The following is a 5915-nucleotide window of genomic DNA, read 5'->3' on the forward strand; positions in this document are numbered from 1 at the left end:
CCCCCCCCCCCCCCCCCCCCCCCCGCCGCATCCCTGGGCTACACACGCACTGCTGAACGCATCCCTCTCTCCTTCCCAGTACAGTGAGAATGCATTGGGGTCGAGGAGGAAAATGGAGGGAACTTTGCAAGACTCACCAGCTCGTCCCATATGTTTTCATTGTTAAAACCCCAAGTCCAGAGCCTTTCTTTGACTGAAGGAGAAGAGAGAGAACCAAGCTTTCATTCGGCACCAAACCCTGGAAACCGAGCCGGCTAGTTGTGGTGAAGGTAACTAAAGTCAAAGTCAGGGAATGGGTTTGGGTCTAATTTAGGAACCCTCATTAGAATCTGTCAGGCCTTTTAGTGGCCACCTGGCATCTCTTGGATGGAGATTAAGATCAACCTTATCCGGGGCACCCTTGGGAAAGTGCCCCCTGTGTGTGTTCTTCCGTCTCCTGTGCCCAGTGCAAGCATCCTGGCACCTGCCGTAGCCCTTCCAGTTCTGGAGACAAAGCAGAAGCTGCTGGCCCTCGGAGGCACTGGCCTTTCTGGGGGCCTGGGAATTGTAGCCTCATGGCCTCTGCCCAGGCCCCGCACCCAGTCCAAGGCCCCCTCCGGTCCAAACAGTCTCTTTGGGCACTTGGGGACTGGCTGCCCTATCTGTGCCAGCCAGAAAGCTGACCTCTTCTTCCCCCTCGGTCAAAGTAGGTCCATTGTACATAACAGACCGTACCACGCTGACGGCACCGACGCCGCCGTCCTTCCCGTCACGTTTTTGTATGTTGCATGCGGTTGCATTCAAATGCCAAATAGCGATTAGGAGCCTACCGTTCTGATCGACAAGCTGCACGGTCACTGTGTGACTCACTTTACTGTCTCTCCACGTGCTAGACGAATGAAGAATGCATACCAGTGTTTTAAAAGGTATTTTTATGTGTTTTTAAAAACTTTTTAAAATGAGCCTGACATGTCTGTTTCAGCATTCCGAGACATGCCCATGTTATTTTTAAAATGTATGATTACTGATAATTTTGTTTAACTCAGTTGTGTTTAATTTATGTGCAATCTTTATAATATATGTATGTATTCCCAGTTTCAACTATCATATTTTCTTTTATTACATCTATAATTTGATCTTGCTCTGATTATAATGCCAGTGAATGTTGCTGAATTCTTTGTATATGCAAATTGCAAGATCTAAAATATTCTGATGCAAGGATAAATCTTTACTTTGACTTCCAGCCTGTGTCTCTTTCTTCCATGAAATCTCTTCATCGCATTCGAACTGTGCCTTACATCCTTTTAGACAAGACATTCATTAGGAGGTAGACATTGAGTTATGTAGACAATTAATTTAGGACTTCTAACATCTAGCTCAGCCCTGGCAGGGAAGCAGCCCAGACACTGGGCACGGTGGCTGGGGGTTGGCCCCCGCTCCCAGCTGCTCTTCAGAAGGCGTGACCCGCGTGTGCAGCACAGAGTAATAACTCGCCCTTCTGGGAGCCTGTGCTCCTACTGGAATCCAAACAGGGATCTGTGCTCTGAGCAGTGGCTTCTCGGAGTCCCCAAGGAAGATGACAGAATGCTTAAAGTCCACGGCCAGGTGGAATCAGAAAGTCCTTCCAACACTGCTTTGCCTCCTAAAATCTGAAACCCTGTTAGATCTCCCTTTGCACATCCATATGTCTCTGGTCATCCCCAAATCTCTCTCTGCACCCCTCCACCTTCACCTCCTTCCCGGGCCCACACACCGACGTCCTATTTCAGATATCCCAGGGCTAACGTGGAATTTAAACATATGCTTCTTATTATTTGTATTTATTAATAAATTTTATGAGGCTTGTTATATTTGCTAAAATGGATGATTTCATAACCTTTTATATCCCTTTCCCTCTCCTCCCGCCCCCAAATATCACCTCCTATGAAATGCCATTTGCTCCTATGGACCATTTAATTACTGGGTGTTCCTTACAGGTCTGTCTGTCTGCATGTCTGCATGTCCCTTATTGGCTCTAGGTACAGCAGGACCTGGGATAAAGGGACTAGAGAAGTGTAGGTGCAGACAGGGGAGGTTTGGGAGAGGGATGGTGGGGGCAGAATGGGCATCAACCAGACAACCGAGGACCAGGGGATTCAACCAATCTGACCGAGACCACAGCCTCAGAAAAGGAAGAAACACCAGGCCAGCTGCAGGGGTACCCCCCCCCATCAAATGGAAACATTCAAACATGCCTTCACATGCTAATGACCTCAGACAGACTTGCAGGTTAGTGAGCAGGTTAGCCAACAGCCGGAGGAGCTTAGCGCCTGGCTAGGATTGAATGGCGTGGATTAGGAAGGCGGTGTATGCCTTCTACCAGGCTACATGGCATTTCCGAGCACCGAAGGACTCAAAGGTGAGATACATCTGAACCTTAGAGAATTAATATATGAAAACTTTGCATCTTAGAAGTGACGAAACATGTCCCCTCTATGCAGTTGTGTGCATCACCATTTTGTTCAACGTTCTGTCTTAGCATCTGGCCATGTCCACACGCATGCAGCTTCCTCAGCTGCCTTTAAAGGGCTACTTCGTAGTCTCCAAACCTCACAGACTCTGATGGTCATTCCTCCATCATGGACATTGGCTTGCATCCTCCAGTGTTGGGACGAAAACACCTGCATGCACGTGCGTTTGCTCTCGGGTACCAAGTACTTCTCCAGGAGAGCTTCCTAGGGGTGGAGTTTCTGGGCTATACACATTTTAATATGTATCATCTTAATTATCAGTAGTAACTGCCAAGTTGCCGGAAGATGGCCTAACTCGTTTACCGCCGGTGCTTCAGCTGGTTCCTGTTTGCCTCTGCATCACTAACCCTGGATACGAGCAAACCTCTTAGTTTTTGCAAAACCTAGAAGCAAAAAAGTCATTACTTCATTTCAACTTGCATTTCCCTAACTTCCAGTGGGTCGAGCATCTTTTCACACTTTTATTTTTTGTATTTTATCTGTGAATCACAAATTCGGATTTTTTATCCAGCTTCCAAATTTTTTATCCATTTCCAAAAAGTCACTTGACTTTTTCTCGATTTATTGTGATTCTTTTTATCACAAGACACCCAACCTTTTGTTATTCAGATTAGAAATATTTCCCTTCAATACTTTATAGAAGATCGTCACTGATGGCTGTTTAAACCCCTCGTCCGGGAAACTTTGGGACTCCCCAGCTTACAGATTGGGTTGGTGAGCATGAGGCTGATTCTGCCCAACAGCAGGGCCCTCTGGGGCCCAATTAACATACCAAATAGATCTTTCATTCCTGCGAAATCATGGTGGAGACACGAGGAGGGGCTTTGTGCGAACAAGTCACGGGCATTCTGTCCTTTGTAAAGACCACCATTCACAAACTCCCAGTTTACAGATTACTGGATGCTCATGTGCAGCGCTGGAGGCGCCAAGATGGGGAGGACCATGCCCCTGCCCTCAGAGGCCTGGTCTCTCTGCACGGCCCTGGAATCCGGGGGAGGGGGGCTGGAACTGCGTCCAGGAAGACGATTCAGTGGCTCACCTAGAGGAAACTCCTAGATAGTATCCCAGCCACGTATCTTGACTCATTTTTAGTGAAGAGGTAGCCTTTGCTTTATGGAGTCGACATCTGCGATGTAGTCCCCCCGTGACAACCTGGGAAGCCTCCACCCGGTGAGTGCGGGGCAGTCGAGTCCCAGGTTCCCCATCCTGACTTGTGTGTAGGATTGAGGGAGCCTTCCCTTCCTTTCTTCCTCAGCCCCTCCAGGTAGGGATAAAGTCCAGACACACGCAGACACCTGACAGCCTTGCTCTACCTCCCGACAACACCTCCTCCCAGGGACAAGCGCACTCACCGCGGGCTCCCACCCCTGGGACCCCCCCCCCCCCCCCGGGACTTGCTCACATGTTCTCTCCCAGGATCTAGATCATGCTCCGGCGGCCAAAAGGCTGAGTCTGGCAGGCCTGGGCCAAATCCTTGTCCCTGGACCCACCGCCTCTGCCCAGACTGATCAGATGTGGCCGGGGACCCAGGGGGTCCCCTTCTCTATGTATGAGGGCTATTCCCGCAGGGCTAATGCAACAGCTCACCGGCCAGGGGAGCCAGGGGAAGAGTCGCGGTCCCACCACGTCGGAGTCCTAGAGACGCAGACATGCTGGCGAGCAGGCCCTCTGACTCAGCCCCGGTCTGTGGCTCCCCGGTCTGTGGCTCCTGTTTTTGCCTCCATCCCCCCCCCCACCCTTCCTTCAATAAAAAGCCTATGGGTTTTAAAATGTCACTTCACAGACAGCTGCTCAGCCACGTCGTGTGGCTGGGGCCACTGGAACGTGCTGGTGGACCCCTGGTCTGCCCGTCGTGAAGGACAGAGCTTCGTGCTAGCAGACGAGGCCGACTCCCAGGTAGTGCGCTGGTTTCCCCGGAGCCACGTGCCGCAGATTAGCCCAGGAGGCCCCCGGAGCAAGGGGTGGGGGCCACGCCGGACCAGGAAACCGGGGAGCCAGGCTTCCTGGCGGAGCCCCACCAGAGCCGAGCTCAGGACTGGAGGTTACCGTCTATGAAGCCGGAAGGATGTGGGGAGAGTCTCAGGCAGAGAAAAGTGCAGTGTGTGTGTGTGTGTGTGTGTGTGTGTGTGTGTGTTAGGAGTACTCTTTGTATGTGTATGTCTGTTTGTATGAGGGTGTGTGTGGGAATATGTGTTACTATGATGTGTACATGTGTGCATAGGAGTATGTGTGTAGGATTGTGTGTGTAGGCGTATGTGCTTGTATGAATGTGTGTGTGTGTGTAGGATTGTCTGTGTGTAGGAGTACATGTTTGTGCGTGTTCTAGGAGTGTGCACACGTGTAGTACGTGTGTGTGTGTTCTAGGAGTGTGTACATGTGTAGTACGTGTGTGTGTTACTAGGAGCGTGTACGTGTGTAGTACGTGTGTGTGTTCTAGGAGTGTGCATGTGTGTAGTACGTGTGTGTGTGTGTGTTACTAGGAGTGTGCACGTGTGTGTATGGGGAGGGGTCTGGCCTCAGGAAGTCAGCAGCTGCCCGGCACAGTGTACAGAAATACAGAAAGTCAGAGAGCCTGGCGGGCAGATCATGCAGGTGTGTGGAGGCACAAAACGTAAGAATAGTTTCTGTTCACTGAGAACTTTCTATCAGGTGGATGTTGCTCACTTGGAATCTGAGGCCCAGAGAAGTTCCCAAACCCCAGGGCAAGTAGGTATTTCTTTCTCGCACCGTGTCCTCAAAGACAAAGTTGACCTAGTTGCTTACTGTCTGATGCTTCCCCCCAAAATGCCAAGTGAAACATGTGTCCTGAGGACGGGCTTTATCACGAGCCTTCCTGAGCCAGCATCCACAGGCCTCTAAGACGCTCTTACTACGCTCTTGAAATACTGTGCACTTACGAGGGTGAGATAGGCTGATGTACTGCAGTGAGGTTTTTGGTTAGAACTGAACCCTAAAGGGTTTCTTAATTAACCAGTATATCCCATTCCCCAGGCATGTGCTAATTGAAATTTTTCTATATGCAAGGTTCATAATTACTATGAAATCTGAAGTGTTGGCAGAACAGCTTAATCATAGAAAAATCCCATTATTTTACATTTTCTTGTATTTTGCTACCACAATGACACATTCGTGACTCGCACCTTCAAATAAAGTGCCTTTTCTCATCAGGGCTGCACTTCCTAAACTTACTCCCCGTTCTTCCGCTCCCCAAGACCCCACCCCTCTTCCAGCCCAGTTCAACCATCACCTGCCCCGTGGAGCCTCTCCAGCATCCCCTGCCGGCCTCACCCCAGCGCCCTCCCCCAAGCCGCCACTCTTCTGGATGGTCTCGGACAACGCTGTTTGGAATGTGATTACGGCAGCCACTTTGGCAAAAGCAACTACCACTGACCCAGAGACGCGCCTAGATTCAGGCATTCATTCGGC

At 50.3% G+C, this 5915-nt stretch overlaps 1 protein-coding gene across 1 annotated transcript in view; it reads left to right on the forward strand.

The window, feature by feature from the left end:
* PTPRE (protein tyrosine phosphatase receptor type E) overlaps positions 1-1241 on the forward strand; it is a 150162-nt gene extending 148921 nt beyond the window's left edge. The window contains exon 22 of the transcript XR_004301702.1: positions 80-1241. The gene's annotated coding sequence lies outside the window, so the exon portion shown is untranslated. The remainder of the gene's footprint in view (positions 1-79) is intronic.
* Positions 1242-5915: the final 4674 nt, after the last annotated feature.

The sequence above is a fragment of the Phoca vitulina genome, unplaced genomic scaffold, assembly GCF_004348235.1.
Source record: "Phoca vitulina isolate PV1807 unplaced genomic scaffold, GSC_HSeal_1.0 scaffold28, whole genome shotgun sequence".
Lineage (NCBI taxonomy): Eukaryota > Metazoa > Chordata > Mammalia > Carnivora > Phocidae > Phoca > Phoca vitulina.